This window comes from Erpetoichthys calabaricus, chromosome 11 (assembly GCF_900747795.2).
Source record: "Erpetoichthys calabaricus chromosome 11, fErpCal1.3, whole genome shotgun sequence".
NCBI lineage: Eukaryota > Metazoa > Chordata > Cladistia > Polypteriformes > Polypteridae > Erpetoichthys > Erpetoichthys calabaricus.
Window position 1 is genome coordinate 162,753,110 of NC_041404.2, and position 18,751 is coordinate 162,771,860.

Below are 18,751 nucleotides of genomic sequence, written 5' to 3' on the forward strand. Positions count from 1 at the left end.
TGTATTCCCCTGTCCTGTCCAGGTCAGCTGTTTTCCTATGTTCAAGCTAGCTGTGTTACTCGGCTTCACATGAGGTATTTCTTAAAACAATGAGCTATGCTGTTAATCGGACGTATCAGAAGTACTATGTAAATTAGTCCTTTTTTGCATACGATATATTTTTTTTTGGTGTTAAATATTAGTTCACTGGTGCTGCTTACTCTTCAATATGTTACTTACATTTGCATATCAGTAAAATATTCGCGCTGTAGATCAATTCTTTATTTTCTTAGTGAATGACCTTGGCTTTTTTGATGGTCATTGCAAATTACAGTTTTACAGGAAGCTATTATTTAGAATTAAAATAGTTAATTAGTAGGAATAATGGGAGTTTTGAATATAAATGTAATTTCACCTAGTTGCATATCATGTAAAAATGTTAGCTTTAATCAGATTTGAATTAATGCTTTGACCTATTTTCTTGTACCCTTATAAAGTTTTGGAGGGTTTAGATCAAAAGCAGTATACACTGAGTCATGGTTTACTTTAAGTTCTTACATACAGTATGGATGTTTACAGTCTACACATTTACATAATCCATGAAGTTAATTTTAAACATTGTACAGAAAAGAACTGGTGAAAAGATAATATTGTAAACTATGTACAATGTCCACTTTCTGTATGTTCTGTCCATGGGAGACCCTTTTAATGAGCTGGGCAAGTATTTAAACTGAGCATGCTGTTGCGCTCGCTCTCTCTTTCACTCTGTCTCATATATACACACATACATACATACATACAGAGTGGTATTAAATGTATGTTGAAACGTGATTTTTTTTTTTTTTTTTTATTTCTACTTAGTGTTTCGTGTTGATGCTAAGTTAGTATCTCTCTGTCTCCGGGACGTTGACGTTTGCCCCATTCTTATTTCATCCTAAAGAATATAGAAGGCCATGATATGCAGAGGACATGCAGGTTTCAACCTGACTATGATTGTCCGTAGAATTGGAGCCCAGATGTAGAGCATGTGAAGAAAATATGCGTGTTAACTTTCATTTATAAAGTGGCTTATTGAAGTAATAGAAGAAGTAATCGTATTAGTATATTTACATTAGTGATGCTCCAATTGATTGGCTGATGATTAGGACTGGCCAGTTTTTCACCTCAAATGACTTTACTGCTAATCAGTAAATTAGCCATTTTCAGAATCTGCTTTTCTAAGCCTTATTGTAATTTAGTTGTAGTGCTCTTTAAAGTGAAGGATTACAGTACCTGAAGAATTACAGGTGTCATTTTGCTGGTGTTCCTAATAGCAGTTATTATCTTTGAATTCATAGTGCTCACATTAGTGGAAAAGAAAAGTGAAGAAACCAGGCTTGGTGTTGACCAAATAGTGACAACACATTTACACATACCAAGTACATGATCTGCAACAGGAGTCTGCCTAGTTCATCACAAGGCTTGATGAAGTTCATATATCATGTCACGCTGTAGGTATTTTATTTAACATGTTTGGTCTGTTGAGTAGTCGACAGCACTAAATGAGCAACTGGAAGGGAAGGGGGCAACAGGTTTGCAAAAGCAGAAGTTGTATTGGCACTTGCACAGGTATGGAAAAGAAACTATTGGTCAAAAGGCCAATATTGCGTGTAGAACCATCCAAAGTTCCATTGTGTTTCTCAGTGTTCCATTTATAAGTGGTGCACTTCAGATATAACTTTCAACTACCCAAACTCTTCTGATCTTTGAAGGTTTTCCATCATGATACAGTTCATTTGCGATTCAGATTTCACAGTTACAATATTCCCACAGGGCGGCACGGTGGTGCAGTGGTAGCGCTGCTGCCTCGCAGTTAGGTGACCCGGGTTCGCTTCCCGGGTCCACCCTGCGTGGAGTTTGCATGTTCTCCCTGTGTCTGCGTGGGTTTCCTCCGGGCGCTCCGGTTTCCTCCCACAGTCCAAAGACATGCAGGTTAGGTGGATTGGCAATCCTAAATTGGCCCTAGTGCGTGCTTGGTGTGTGGGTGTGTTTGTGTGTGTCCTGCGGTGGGTTGGCACCCTGCCCAGGATTGGTTCCCTGCCTTGTGCCCTGTGTTGGCTGGGATTGGCTCCAGCAGACCCCCGTGACCCTGTGTTCGGATTCAGCAGGTTGGAAAATGGATGGATGGATGGATGGAATATTCCCACAATGTGAAATCTTGATAAAGAAAATGTACTATTTAGAGTTAATTATTGTTAGACATGTTGTTAATAATCAAAACATTGCAAAATATATTCAAATAAGTGTGTAAACACACGTTTTAGCATATTTTTTTGTAAGTTTTCTTTTTTATTCAAATAAAATTATCTTTATGTATTATACAATATATAACAGGATGTATTTTTTTTTAATACTGATAGTACTCTGAGAAGTAGCACTTTTCTACTGTAATGACTATGGGAAACGTTTCATAAAATGGCAAACACCAAGTGAAAACTAGCCATGGCTATTCTTGGGCTGTTCCTTATGTCATTTTACTCATATGCACCACTGTTTTTTGCCACTGTTTCATGCTGTCTTTCGGCATAATCCACTGTTGACTGCTATCTTCTGCAGAAGCCTCTATTCTTACTATACTCTGAACGTCTCCGCCTGCATTCTTGAACCTTTCCTGGCTTGTAAATTGTATCATGAGTAATCCTGTGGTTTATGGAATGCAGAGCTTGGCGTACATGTGTGAGAGGTCCGTGTCAGACGTGCTCCCAGCCCTGTCCAGTTTCAGGGTAATCTGCTGACTGGCACAATATTAGCATAATATATTTGCTCTGCAGTAACATGTGTTGCATGTTGATTAGAACATGCAAATAAGAATTTCACTGTACACATGACAATGATCCTATAAACTTACAAAGTTAAAGTGTTGCAAAATAATCCAAATGTAAACTTACCTTGTTTTCTGAGGTAATATCACACATTGCTTCAACAGTGGCTGTCCTTTCATTTCCTGTTTGAATACTTTTTTTTTGTTTTTTTCTCTGCGTATTCAATTTCTTGTATTAGGAATTTGTTCATTTTCACAGTGTCCTTGGAGCAATAGCAGGTTAAGGGCTTTGCTCAAAGGCCCATCAGAGTACAATCTCCTTTGGCAGTAACAGGGATTTGAACCGGCAACCTTCCGAATACCGGCACAAATCCTTAGCCTCAGAGCTACCTTCTCCGCCTTACTGACCCATTAGCTCTGGGTCCTAACTCGACATACAGGGAACTTATAATGTTATATTTCCTTCAAATAAAAATGAGGATGTCATCACTCTGCATGAATCTGAGACCTCTCCACTGTGACTCAATATTTGGGTGTAGACGTAGCAGAGGCAGACATATGGCTTGACCAGAAAGAGATCACTGGGGATTGGGTTGGTTTCTCTCTCCACCATGCTAGATGAGGATTGCTGCTGAGAGCAATGCTAGATACACTGGGGTATAATTTCTGATTCAGTATCAGTGATAGGTGTATTGATGTCTAAAGCACTTGTTCTCACGTCCACAGCTCGTAAAGAACGGCACTAACTACAGCTTCCTTCTCCAAGGGGCTTTTTGAGAATATCCTGGGAAGCGTGCAAATAGTATGTTTGTTCTTTACCACTCCCAAAAGATTTAGATTTGTAAATAAGCCTATGGACTCCGAGGTGCATGTATGAAACAATGCAGTGACTTGCTGTACTCATTCAGGTACTGTATGTGCACGAAAAGCTTAACTTGTGGTCCCAGTCCAACTTAGCATCCATGTAGTGCTCTGACAACCTTCACATCATTATATGGACAATGAATAAGGGTTCTGCCAAAGTGCAGTCAGTTTGTCATGTTATACCTTAGTTCTAGTTCTCAGTCATATTTTTAAATTCCCTTCTTTTGAAATGTTTTTGTTTACCATTGGTAATGTCATACAATATACATTACAAGGCCACTTTTGTTACTGTATTTTCTGTCACGGAATTTTATACAACAAAATTTTGTCTTATGTTTGGGGCTTCTTGTGTTAGATTGTTGTTTCACCTAGGGCTGCCTTGCACCCATTGCTCCTCTGGTAGGTTTCATCTCTCTGTCACCCTGAATTGGATTAACTAAGTTTGAGAGTGGTGTTTTTTCAGTTTATGGACTTAATGTAGTAATGGAAGAGTAACACTCTTAATTTGGAATGAAGTTAGTCTTTGTCAGGATTGGTAACTAACAACAATAAATAATAGAAAAAAAAACTTTAGAGTGAAGTAATTTTGTAGTAAGTAAATGTAAACGGTATTATTTGCCTAACTGTAACATATAATTGATCATTATACAAGTTGAAGGCAAGTGAACATTTCAATAAACAAATATGGTTTTCAAACTACTAGTATTTACATTTTTTGTTTTAGAATTAAAGCAATGGGAAAGTCCATCGACTAGCTTGGTGCTGTATTGAAGGTAAATGTGAGAATTGAAGCATTTTATTTGTTTTTAAAGTCCAATCCTTTAGCTAACAGGCCACACTCATCATACCATTTAATAGATCCTATAAACATCTTTAGTATGGCAGCAGTTGTTTTATGCATAGTGGTTAGCACAACTACCTTTCTGTTTTAAATCCCATTTTGCTTTTCCTCTTTTTTTAAGTGTTTTTTTTTTTTTTTTTTTGAGTATCCCAGTTTATTTTCAAAACCAGATGTTGTATTTAAGTAAATAATAATTTTGCCTATTTCAGAGAATGGGTAGATAGAATCCCTTTATTTTAACATTGCACAATATTATTCTAGTCAAAATTTTAAAAAAAAGTGTAAAATCATACATCAATTTCATTCAAAATCAACCTTTGAAGCTCAGTGAATCAAGCTCTTACCGTTCAAATTAGGTTAACCATGCAGAACAGAACACCAAAAACAATATCTTATTATGTTTTAGTATATGAAAATCCAAATCTAAAACATGTCAACTGTCAAATTTATTCACTGCAGGATAATGCCAAAATGTCTTATGTTTTTACTGTGTTGTGAGAGAGGTTTACAACACTATTTCAGAGCAGAAGAAGGGAACTCAATGTTAAATGATGAGAGTGGAGTGAATGGTGGTTTGAGTTGCACAGCAAAGTTATTTTGGTTTATTCTTTTAGCAGTTAAACAGTAGTGCAAGGTGTCACTGGCAGAGAACCAAATAATTTTTATTTCCGTTTCAGCTCAAGTCACAGTGTTCTTACTGAGGCTAAATTTGGGTCAAGAGAAGGCAGTGAATGCAAGCTAAAACACTACTCTTGACAGCATGGTAGGTGTCATTGAGTACACTAGTCACCCCATACTGTATGTGTGTGTGTGTGTAGTACAAAATAAACTTTTCACTTTGAGAAACAAAATTGCATACTGCAATATTGAGTTTGTAACTGTGAAAATTATTTTCAGTTGATTAAAATATTTAGCTTAAATGTTTTTATTTTAGATGCTTTAGTAAAATCTTTTATAGTTTATCATTTAGAATCATTAAGTGATGATTTAAGTGTATTTTTTAAGTGTTGAAAATAAACAATAGTTTGTCAAGTCTTGAAAATAGCTTTAACTATATTTAAAAAAAAAAAAAAACATTTATGGTGGAGCAGTGGTAATGCTACTGCTTTGCAGTAAGGAGTTTATGGGTTTGTGTCCCAGGTCCTCCCTGTGGGTTTCACTTTGAGCAGTGAGAAAAGAGCTATATAAATGTTGTTGTTATTACTATTATTCAATAATATCAGGTAAATCCTTGTAAAAAAACAGTAACTCATTTAGTTTGATTTTTTTTTTCTGCTGTCTTTATTTTTGCCTCCCATTGCTCCCTATTTTTAACTCTGACATGTGACATAACATGTTGAAACAGTATTTAAAGTGACAAAGAGGATGGTCTCTTTCTCAAAGATTGTTTGTGTATTAATACAGACTCCACACAGACAACAGCTGGGAGCAGGATTCAAACCCAGGATACTGACTCTGTAGAGGTGCCTCATATATACTACTAGTAATACAGATATTTAACAATTTTTAAACATACATTTCAGATCTGTTTGCTTTAAATTTAATTTCAGTTTTATTTGGGATGGCATTGTAATCAAATACTATGCTTGTAAAATATTAATTTTGATTTGTTTAGTTTTTTTGGATAGTTGGCTTAGAACTTGAGGTATTCCATTAATTTATTTTCAAACACAGTTTACATATGTGCTTAAGAAAGTTATTTGTCTGCTTTAAATAATTTTGTAAAGTAGAGCTGATTTACCATAATCTGGTAAATGCACACACTTCCATATAATTTACTTTTCATTGGTTCTAACATTGTTCATGAACATTGCTTATTGATGTTTTAAAGCTGTCATGACCTGTATTGAAAGTGAGGGAGAAAACCACTAGATATACTATGCATAATGAGTGGATACGGACAATAGTGAAAGTCACCCATACTATCACATTTATTTTCAAAAAGGGATACTAGGTATATATAATCACAGATCACTGTAAATTGCTACATCTTTTGGTAACAAATCTGAAAAGCTTCATTTGTACTATAAAAGTTATTCTTGTCCCTCCTGAGCTGTCCTAGTGCCACTGCATATGTACTGTAGAAAGTTTGCTGCAGTATTTTGCTCTTTAGCTGTTCAGAGCACTGATTGGGCAAATTGCTGTTTCTAATCCAGAGTATTACATGACACTAATAAGCTCCAACATGATCTGCTGATGTTGACGACAGATTAATTTTAGATTGATTAAAAGAAAAGGAAAATAAAGGGTTCCTTGTAACAAGTATTATATGTAACTGTTTGCATTTTGTGCAGTCAGCTCAAGTTGCCTTCTCTACTCTCCTTTGGTGCGAAAATGTAAACTCAGTCACTAAAAAAATCTTATTATTTTTTAAGGTTTAATTCAGATATTAAATTGCAGGTGTTGAGGAAACAAGCTAAAAATGGAAATGGGTCTGAATACAATGGGATTGTTCCCAGACAAAATCATATGGACAAGTGGGTACAGGACAAGAACAAAAATCCAGAGAAACTGTAATCAGATAGGTTTAGTTGTAATTCAATTGTGCAGAGAAGTGTTGGAACAAAAAGACACGACTGATTATGGTCCTTTCAGCTTCTGCTGGTTCACTTTTAAAACTAGTACCCTTGTGTTTCACCCAGCAACCCTCGTGGCAACCAACAAAGCTGTCTAAAGACACAGTACTTCCGCAGATACTGGGATATGCAGTCCATTTAATTAACTCTGCTACAGCATACTTGGCAGTGGCAACCAACAAAGGTGTCCAAAGACAGTACTTCCGCGGATACTGGGATATGCAGTCCATTTAATTAACGCTGCTACAGCATACTCGGCAGTTTTCAGCAATAGATTGTAAAACTTCTATTCAATTATTGATGACTAATCCACGAATTGTACACCTACAAAATCACAAGGGCTGACCTACAATCATTTGTGACAGCCCTAATAAATATACATACACACAATATTAGAATACCGAAGCGCAAGATGTTTTTGAAAGATGAGAATGATCGCACTATGAAAATGCTTTACATCAACACTGTAATGTGCCGTGATGTTTTAGGCCTCTGCTTTCTTTTATTGCCTGCTGATCAGCTTTTATCATTAGCAGCTGCACGGTTTATGGAGTGAAAACATAATTTTATATGTCCTGAAAATTTAGGACACTGTAAATGCATTGTGGCTACAGACTCCAAATTTCTGTTAAATGAGTCTAACTAATAACCTTAGCCTGGAAACATCACTTGCTAAACAACTGGTTCAGCAAAACCTTTTTTAAAATTACACAATAAAAGTGATAATCGTTTTTTTTCTTTCTCCTCGAAATGAATATATATGAGTAACAGATGGATATTAATTGTTTTTCTGTTTGTTTAATTTAAACCATTTAGAACAACTACAAAATACAAGTTTGGAAAACTATCTCTCCTTCTTAATAATGTAATTTCATAAATGTACCCAAAAGCTAATCAATAAGACAATATGAGGGAAGGATGCTAAATGTTTGAAATATATTTTTCCATTATTATTATTATTATAAACACAGGCACTAATGTTCATGTAGCAATGGCAAAACTTAAAAGAATTTTACAAGATATTAACTAACTTATTCTCTGCATGTCTTGGCACTGGATATATTTACAGTACCACAGTTTTCATTTCACAGTTTTATACAATTGCAGGTTTCAGTGAACTAAGACACAGTTGCATAGCCTGCTCTGACATTAGTTTGTTAATTGCCACATTTTTCAAAGCACCTTCTTTATCATGATATCACTTTTTAAAGTTGTTAGGTTCCATTTTCTATGAACGTTATAAATGTCATTAGTGTGTGAGTTCATCACCCATAAAGGATAACCTTTGCTGTCATTTTTGTAACAAGCAATAACCAGATATGTTTTCACAAAAGCCTCTAGATGGTCCTGAGTACTATTTAACTATTGTACCAGTCTATAGTCCATCATTAAAAAGTATGCTATTTAATATGATGAATGTAATTAACATATAGGTGAATGTGAACCAGTATAAATACTTTGTCTTCACTTTAAATCCTGATTTGACCTTTTTTATTTTTTTACACACCACTCCTTTTGCAGAATTGTCCCTTATAGTCTGCTTTGACTTTATACTACCACCATCATGAAGCTTCATCTTATAAGATGCCTAACAGATGGAGAAACTAATTGGTCGAGGTGAAGAGGAACTTCTGTAATCTGAGCAATTATCAATGTTATGTGCTGCAGGTCTGCCTTCACATTTTGGGAGCAAGTTGATGCTTTTATTATATATACAGTATGTGTGTGTGTGTATATGTACAGTATGTGTGTGTGTGTGTATATATATATATATATATATATATATATATAATATATATATATACACAACACACACAGTCATGACCGAAATTATCGGCACCCCTGGAATTTTCCCAGAAAATGCACCATTTCTCCCAGAAAATTGTTGCAATTATAAATGTTTTGGTATACACGTTTATTTCCTTTATGTGCATTGGAACAACACAAAAAAACAGAGAAATAAAGCCAAATCTGACATTTCACACAAAACTCAAAAACCGGGCTGGACAAAATTATTGGCACCCTCAACTTAATATTGTGTGTGTGTATATGTATATGTGTGTGTGTATATAATATATATATAAATAACTAGTTGATTACCCAGTGGCTTCGCTCACTGAGTGCAAGGGAAAAAAATAAAATGTAGTCTATAAGTTATTAAACAGTAAAACATTAACATTTTAAGAAGTAAAGATAAATTGAGCACTACTGGAGTGGTTTGGGTTAAACTACATTTCAAAGGCGGTATAACACAACAGGTTAGTATTACTAACAGCAGCTAAAATGTATTTGGATCATCTGTTGGTAGTAGATCCGTTTTGAAAGGCTCTACATGACCGCTGTGGTATAGAAATTACATTTTCTATGTGATCGTCCAAATTTCTGTCTGACAACCTTGCACTATGTGCCTGTAATTTAAGAGAAAAATAATTCTGATAAATGTGGACGCTGCCCTTCCGTGCTTAATGGGCAGAAGGTCCAAACAATTCCCAAGTCCAACACTTTACATGAAGAGGTCTGTACATCTTATTAGATGTAAGCTCTCCATCTTCTTAAAATAATTGATCACAACAGCAACCTTGAATGTTGTGGGGTTTTAGTGACCCGAACTCGCCTTAAGGGACAAACAGAGTCCTGCTTCGATGGAACCGATTACACTCATTCACAAAGATTTCCACTCTCCCAGGAGCTGACGGGGGCACTTGAAGTGTCACAAACAGTGCGAGAAGAGAGGACGCTGCCCGACCCGTCGTTTACAGTTCGACGTAGTGAAAAAGTAGAAAGACGCAAAGCTGTTTTCCTCATTTCTTCTACTATCAAGTACTGCTAACTAAAAAAAAGTTTCAATGTAGCAGTTTCCGCAACAGTCACGTGGACAAATAAATAAAACTTCTCGGCGTATTTGTGTTTACTTCTTTTTAATATCAGTAAAATAACTTTTACACAAATAATAACAATTCGTAAAGACAATATAAAAATGGTGTCCACAAACGAAGTGATTAGTTCCTGTATTATAATATGTTCTGCGGTCATACGTAATTTCCGTTTTATGTAATTTCCATATTGCGTGGTCATACGTAATTTTCTGTTTCAAACTCGAAAAGAATTTTATATATATAGATATATGATTTTTTGGAAAGATCGCCCACCCCTAATTTCACTAATCAAGTTTTCAAATTTATGTAGGATTTATTAACCCTTTGGCGAGCTACTTGGAAAGGGGTTGCAAGCTACCGGTAGCTTGCGAGCGATGTGTTGGAGACCCCTGTACTACACTATTGGCACGTAGACTTATCTTGCTCAACTGGAAGAATTCTAACTCTCCTGTTTTAAGTCAGTGGGTAACTGATGTTATATATTATCTGAAATTGGAAAAAATCAAATTCTCACATAGAGGATCTGTACAAAACTTTTTCAAAACCTGGCAGGATCTAATCAATAACATTTTAGAATAAGCATTTTAATTGAGGAAGCAGGTTCTCTCCCTCTTTTACTCTGTTTATTTTTATTAATTTTTTAATTTATCTATTATTTTTACTAGTTTAAAGTTTTACTCTGCTTGCCTAGCTCTCTTTCTCATGGGTGGGGGTTGATTTGTTTCGAACCTAGCTTTGTAAAAATTGACTTATTTGTATGGAATGTTGTTTGATTTTAATAAAATCCAAAAAATAAAAAAAGCACGTAGTGATTCACACACACAGAGTACATATAAGAACACGTAGAATACGAAGCATGTAACATGCTACTTTAGTTATGATGGGATTTGAGAAACTAGTAGATTAAATGATTTTAAAGTAAAGTTTATGATGTTCTACTTTAATGACAAAATAAACTATATGATTGAAGATTGAGTTGACATTTCAACCTTTTTTTACCCTTGTGTCCCTGGTTTTTTTTTTTTTTTTTTTTCTGTACCCTAATACGCTTCCATATGACACTCAGACGGTGGGCTGTGGCTCACCTTTTCACAACGACTTAGATATCCGAGTACTTCTTATTTATTTTGGGCACTGTGCAACTTTCTGAACTTGAACTTTCTAGTTTCAAAGGTCAGTGTCAAGGGGCACATAGAGAATAGTGACATCCTTCCCAATGAGGATCTGCTGAAGTCCTCTACAGAAGAAGATGATAATGATGCAGAAGATATAAAGAAGGCTGATGTGTAATATGTAGTTAGTAGGCATGTAACTGTTCAAAAAGGTCATGGTTTGATTCACACCATGGTTTGGCCATCACAGTTCAGTACGTTTTTGGTACAATGCGATTTAAGCAACAAAAAATGAAAATGCGTAGGACTAGGTTTCTTTTCATTTATTTTGCATAAACAGAAGTAAAAGTTACCATCTACTAACCCTTGAGGTTGATTAGTTAATAGCTATCAGCCTGTAGTGTGTTAAGTTGTAAACGCATAACACACACTGCGTACATATTTATGTATGGCTTATAAAAAACAGTAATATCTTGTGTTATTAAAATAAAACATCCTTTACTAGTAAAGAGTGATAGAGATAGCAGGTTACAGTCAAGCATCATTTTGCCAACTGGTAAGTTTGGTTACTTCTTTTTAAAAATAAGGAAGTAACACATTTTTAATGTATTACGCAGTGTAAACAGCAAACAAATTCAACATATACAGAAAACTGCACACGGGATGGAATATTGTAACGAGGCTCGAGCAATTTTACTAATACCTAAAGCTGGGGTCTTCTACCATGCATATGGCTGCATAGCTGATGAAATGCAATTACCAATTGCTTCTGTAATTTTTTTTGGCTCTGTCTGCAGTTGCATATAGAAGCTGCTTAAAAAAAGCTGGGGTCCGTAGTTTCCACCCCCTCCCAGCTCTGGTAATTGGAACATCTGGGTTTTGCTGTAGAATATGCGTTAGCATGTTTGATTTGTTTCTACACACATACCCTACAGCTGCTGAACAACATAGACACACCGTCCTAATTTGATCTGTTTCTCATTCTCCATTGCTATCTTAATTCACTGAGATCCCAACATGTTCCCACACAGCTGATTTAAAAGAAGCAGGCAGGTGTTTCAACTCATCAGTGAAATTTACACTCGCCATAGGTGACTGATTTCGTGAGACACCAATCAGCTTGTGGCTAAACTTGATAGAGGCTTACAATTTAAGGTTTCTGTGATGGAACTCATCCTTGTAAATTTGGTTCTGCATTACATTAATCAATCTTCACATATTTACTGCATATTCACTATATGACTGCATGTACCAAACCATAACGCCCATACAGTAATGGTTTGTATGAATACACATACCGTTACAGCCCTTGTAATTAGGCATACGATGGTTGCGTCTGTATTGAACATGTACAGACTTTTTTTTTCTTGTCGTTTTTTCCCTAAACAATAAAGTATAACAATTATTCACATAGTATTTACATTAAATCATCTCTGTATTAAGTATTATAAATCTAAAGTATACAGGAGGATATGGGCAGGTAATATGCAAATACTAAGGTATTTTAGTTTATAGGAGTAACTTGAGCCTCCGTGATTTTGGTGTCAGTGTGAGGTCTTGATACCTGACTCCCATGGATACAGAGGACCAACTGTGTTTTTATATTTTATATTGTATTGCAGAAAAAGGTACAATATTGTTCACTTCAGTAAATGGAGGTCCTCTAGTCAGAAGCCATTGAATGGGATTTCTGTCTTTGTTATGGTATCAAAAAAATCTTGCTGTATTGGTATCAAATACTGTGATGAGAGAGGCTCATGGCATTCTAAATTTTAAATAAACAATTTGCCGTCCTGGATCGTGCTGACTTTCTTGTGGGTACAGGTGCACAGGATTTGAATGGGGTGTTTGGCTGAATGCACATTCATGTGCAATGCAAGTGGTTGCTCAAGTGCTTGGAGCAGGTAGAGTACAGCAACTGCACCCAGCTAGTTCTCTATAAGGAAGCCCGCATGGTGAAATTGAGAAAGAAGGAAAAAAAAGAGAGAGAAAATAAAATGAAAGAGAGATGGAGGTTGAAGGAAAGGAGTATGGAAGGGGATTGGGAGATGCCAGTTTGAGGTAGAGTAAGAGGCAGGTAGCCAGGTAGAGAGCCCTGAGGAGGCATGTATTGCTGACAGTCGAGGGGGTTGAGGAGGTTCGCTTCGGCCAAAGGGACCTATTGCTCAAGAGGAGGGCTCTCCGTAAGTCTGAGTAGTGGCAGCAACAATCAGAGGTGCACATTTCGGTGTGGCTCCCTGCTGGGAGCCTGTGATGGCAGCAGGGAGCCAGTCCAGTTAAAAAGTTGACTGAGCCTGGGAGTTTTTAGAAGGATGCACCTGGGATTGTATGGTTTTTGTACTGTTTCCTGCCATGTGTTTTAATGGAGTTTTTTATTTGGACATTTTTTTAACTTCCGCTGGCACTTGATTTTAATTGGATTAATTATTGACTCTTTGAATCACTGCACTTTTGGATGCTGTAAATAAAAGCACCGAAACAATTTGCACCACCTCTTGCTGACTTGCTCGGCTCATCCTTAGTTATGTTATCGATGGCTTCGGATTCAAGTGGCTCTCAGAAGCAACCAGTCATGGCCGAAATTATCTGCACCCCTGGAATTTTCCCAGAAAATGCACCATTTCTCCCAGAAAATTGTTGAAATTACAAATGTTTTGATATACACACATTTATTTCCTTTATGTGCAGTGGACCAACACAAAAAACAGAGGAAAAAAAGCCAAATCTGACATCATGTCACACAGAACTCCAAAAATGGGCCAGACAAAATTATTGGCACCTTTTCAAAATTGTGGGTAAATCTTTTTATTTCAAGCATATGATGCTCGTTTGAACTCACCTGTGGCAAGAAACAGGTGCTGGCAATATAGCAGTCACACCTGAAGCCAGTTAAAATGGAGGAAAGTTGACTCAACCTTTCTGTTGTGTGTCTGAGTGTGCCACACTAAGCACGGAGAACAGAAAGAAGAGCAGAGAATGAGGACTTGAGAACAAAAATTGTGGAAAAATATCAACAATCTCAAGGCTACAAGTCCATTTCCAGAGATCTTCATGTTCCTTTGTCCACTGTGCGCAACATAATCAAGAAGTTCACAACACATGGCACTGTAGCTTATCTCCCTGGACGTGGACAGAAGAGAAAAATTGATAAAAGACTGCAACAAAGGATAGTCCGAATGGTGGCTAAACAGCCCCAATCAACTTCAAAACATATTCAAGCTGTTCTGCAGACTCAGGGTGCAACAGTGTCTGCTCGAACTATCCATCGACATCTGAACGAAATGAAACGCTATGACAGGAGAGCCAGGAGGACCCCACTGCTGACACAGAAACATAAAAAAGCCAGACTGGAGTTTGCCAAAATGTACTTGAGGAAGCCAAAATCCTTCTTGTGGACAGATGAGACCACGGTAGAGCTTTTTGGTAAAGCTCATCATTCTACTGTTTACAAAAAACGGAATGAGGCCTATGAAGAAAAGAACACAGTACCTACAGTCAAACATGGTGGAGGTTCTAAGATATTTTGGGGATGTTTTGCTGCCTCTGGCACTGGATGCCTTGACTGTGTGCAAGGCATCATGAAAGCTAAAGACTACCAGAAGATATTGGGGCACAATGTAGAGCCCAGTGCCAGAAAGCTGGGTCTGCGTCAGAGGTCACGGGTGTTCCAGCAGGACAATGACCCCAAACGTACCTCTAAAAGCACCCAGAAACGGTTGAAGACAAAGCACTGGAGAGTTCTGAAGTGGCCAGCAATGAGTCCGAATCTAAATCCGATTGAACACTTATGGAGAGATCTCAAAATTGCTGTTGGGAGAAGGGGCCCTTCAAATCTGACAGACCTTGAGCAGTTTGCAAAAGAAGAGTAGTCGGAAATTCCAGTTGAGAGGTGTAACAAGCTTGTTGATGGTTATAGGAAGTGCTTGATTTCAGTTATTTTTTTCTAAAGGGTGTGCAACCAAATATTAAGTTGAGGGTGCCAATAATTTTGTCCAGCCCAGTTTTTGAGTCTTGTGTGACATGATGTCAGATTTGGCTGTTTTTCTCTGTTTTTCGTGTTCCAATGCACATAAAGTAAATAAACGTGTATACCAAAACATTTGTAATTGCAACAATTTTCTGGGAGAAATGGTGCATTTTCTGAGAAAATTCCAAGGGTGCCGATAATTTCGGCCATGACTGTAAAAAGTCTGGTATCATAGCTTTCGCTATTCTGAGGTGAAATGCAAATTAGAATGTCATTGTGCTCTGCACACATGAAAATAAACTGCATATATAACTCTGTGAACCAAATGTCCTAAGATTAGACATTGTTCTTCACTATTGGGCAAGCAATATAGTCTGTCCCTTTCTTTCTTTTCTCATTATTTAAAAATGCTGTTTTTTTTAAGTGAGTGAGATGTTAGTGAGTGAGTGATTAAAGGTGTGCCGAGCAGTGAATGATTGACTATATGTACCAGGGAAAATCTGTTTGATTATGCCTGCTCTACATCTTATGATAACTTACTCAATGACCCCTTTTCTCCCAGTTAATACTTATTCAACTAGTGGAACTTACCCTGCAGCTATTTCTATTCAAGATCAAGAGGTTGAGACCCTGAAGCTGAAAAGAATATTCTACACTGATGATTTTTTCAGTGGCCAGAGGTTAGCTTCTATGTCCTATATATATGTAAAAATACACATTTTGTAGCATTTGTGATTTATAGTACATTCTTCTTGTTGCAGAGGTAAGTAAAGATGGATACAGAAAACCACCAAATCAAGTTTTATTTCTTTTTGGCTATCATTCAGTTTCTACCACTAGAGAACAATTTGCTGTTTTGATTCATTCCTGCCTACTTAATAAGTACCAATACCAATCTCCTTCATATGCCACAGTTCTACTGACTTGTGAGAGACAGTAAAGAAAAACAAAAAGGACTGAGAGGTACATAATTGTCAAAACAAATCTTGGTCAGTACCATCAGTCAAACCAATCTTTCAAGTCCAACATTTCTGGATTTGCAAAGTCTCTGATTTCAGAGAAGTAGGTAGGCAGCCAAAGAAATGTGACTGAAGTATCATTTCTGCATGTTATCCCTTGTTTAACATCTTGGTGCTTGTTAAAATATTTTATGTTGATGCAATTAGTGTGCAACATGATACACAAGGTTATGTTCATACTATGACTTAGTTTGGTAAGTGAGGGTTTTATTTGGACAAAACTATTTTTAAATTATATCATTACATAATCAGCTAACGTATCAATTTAAGCATCAGATAACTGTTACCTTGCAGACCACCTGAGTCAAGCGTACAGTCCACCCTTTGAGTGGTGGACCAGTGATTTACATCCTTGTACTTGTAGATACAGTAAACCACTAGGCAGTGTTTATTCTGAAGGGTATTTCATTATAGAGAACTCTTGTTTGATTTGTGTGTTTATGTCATCTTCATATTTTAAACATGAAGGAAATCAACCTTTGAGTTTTCCCTTTAGTATTGTTTGTTATACACTGTGTAGGTTCATTTCAGGTTTATTTCTTTCTTTAGCTGATTTCTTTTTGTTTATTTCAGGAGGAAGGGAATTTAAGTTTTCTGGCTGACTTATTTGTATGCAGTCACCTCAAAAACAGGAAACCACAGTTGCCTTGGCCATTCATAAAATACTTTAATCTAATACAGGCTATAAACTTAAAATCAGTTTAGTATGTAAGTAAGCCTGTGTGATCTTTATATTCAATTACTTTTTTTTTTTTTAAACTCATAGTTTTTCCCTACCTTCAGGACATATTTTTCTTCATCTAAGGTGATATTAACAGGTGATGTCTTTTTACTTTTTTTTGACTAAGTTGCTTTTTGTTTAAGCTGATGATGTGATAAATTAGGCTACCACAGCTTAACACTAGAATTACCAGAGTCTACGAAAAAACTCATAGATCCGGCCCACCTTAAAACCGTTCTTACCTCTCTTTTGTCTTCTAAATGTGCCAATTAATGGGCAGCAAGTAGCCGGCTATTCCATCCCCCACCGTCGCAGAACGTTCACTAAGTTTTCCCAGCTCATGCCTTGTTTGATTATCTGGGAGTGACTGAACTGCTGGAGTTTTAGAATGGAAATAATAGATTGTTATTTGGAATACACGCATTTCATGCGTGTTCTGTTTCTACAGTAATAGATAGATAGATAGATAGATAGATAGATACTTTATTAATCCCAAGGGGAAATTCACAGTCTGTGTAAACACATTGCTAAAACAGAAACTTTTTCATATTTTAGTAATACATTTTACAAAATGTAGGCATAAACTATAGAATGTGTGAAGCATGAAGTCCAAACATCAAATAAACACTTTCACAAAAGGTTCAAGGATGCTACAACACTTTCCGTGGCTTAACGCTAAGATTTGCTGACTTGGAGCACAGCAACCCTGCCGTGCTACAGAGTCGTGAGTTCGATTCCCAGCTTTGGAGAAAGTGTTATTTTTTTTTTCCTCAAACGGACATAAAATTTATAAATTGGTATGCACTGTAAATCGTTAAGTTTAAAATGTCGATCGCGGTTATGTCTGTTGATTAATTCATGCTTTTTACTTCGAGTCAGAACAGGAGCTTGTTCAGCTTATTCAGCTTCTCATCTGACTCAAACAGCGGCAGTATAACTTCACACCCAACCTGACGCTGTTTGTTTTCAAATAATATTGCATTACTTCGACAATGTTTTCTGATTGGTACTATTCACGTCATAAAATGATTTCTTCAAAACGTCACATATATTTGTCTTTCTTTTTTTAAAATGTGCATTGTAGCACGCAGCAACTGGCCACCTGCATGTTCTGAATAAGACAGCACTATATGCAATCATCAGATTCAAATGTTAACAGTTAAGTTATATAGCACGGAATGGAAATCACCAGTTCTTAGCATTGTACCACGCAAGCTGTCATATCAACTGCCTACTGCAACTTGCTTTCTTTTTTCTTCGGTTATAGTCTTGAATAAAAGTGCACTTGTTTTGTTATACTTTTACATATGTTCCTGTGTTTGAGCTACATGGGCATGCTCAAAAAATACACGTATAATGCCAAGAAAAGTGCATGCAGACACTTCAGTTTGCAAGCATTGGTACGACAATGCAGTCACAAGTACACTGCAGAGCTTTAGCGCGTCTTTATATGAAAACAGCAGTGACAGATGGGGAGTGTCTGATGATTGCATATAGCGCTGAAGTTACTACTCTTTACTGGGCTTTCCTCTGCATGTCCTGGAGTACAAAAGAAACAGCATACAGCAACATGTGGAGACTGGCAAGGTTATGGGGGAAAAAAAACATGTGGTCGTATGTATCGTGATACACTGCAGAGCTATAGCGCGTCTTTATGTGAAAACAGCAGTGTCATATGGGGGGGATTGGGTGGTTGGGAAGGATCCTGAACGCGTCAGAGAATGAAAAGTGAATTTAAAAAAAAAAACAAACAAAACTAACCATTGCAAATATCATAAATTACACCCGCTGTTACAGACTGAAATCAAATGTATCTTTTTATTCTAAAATTTTAAAAATAAGAACACTTCTCAAAAGGGAGTCATGCAGGATCAAACTCATGACCTTCTGATTGCTAGTCAGCAACTGATACTGTTGCGCCACTGCAAAAGTCGTAGTAAATAAGTGTCAATGTCACACACTAAGGCGGCTTTTCTTGGTGGCGGCTTTTTTTTTT

At 36.6% G+C, this 18,751-nt stretch overlaps 1 protein-coding gene across 1 annotated transcript in view; it reads left to right on the top strand.

Moving 5' to 3' along the window:
* The window catches only part of LOC114661249 (3-phosphoinositide-dependent protein kinase 1-like), a 105,202-nt gene that overhangs the window by 1,137 nt on the left and 85,314 nt on the right, over nucleotides 1-18,751 (top strand). The window lies entirely within an intron of this gene.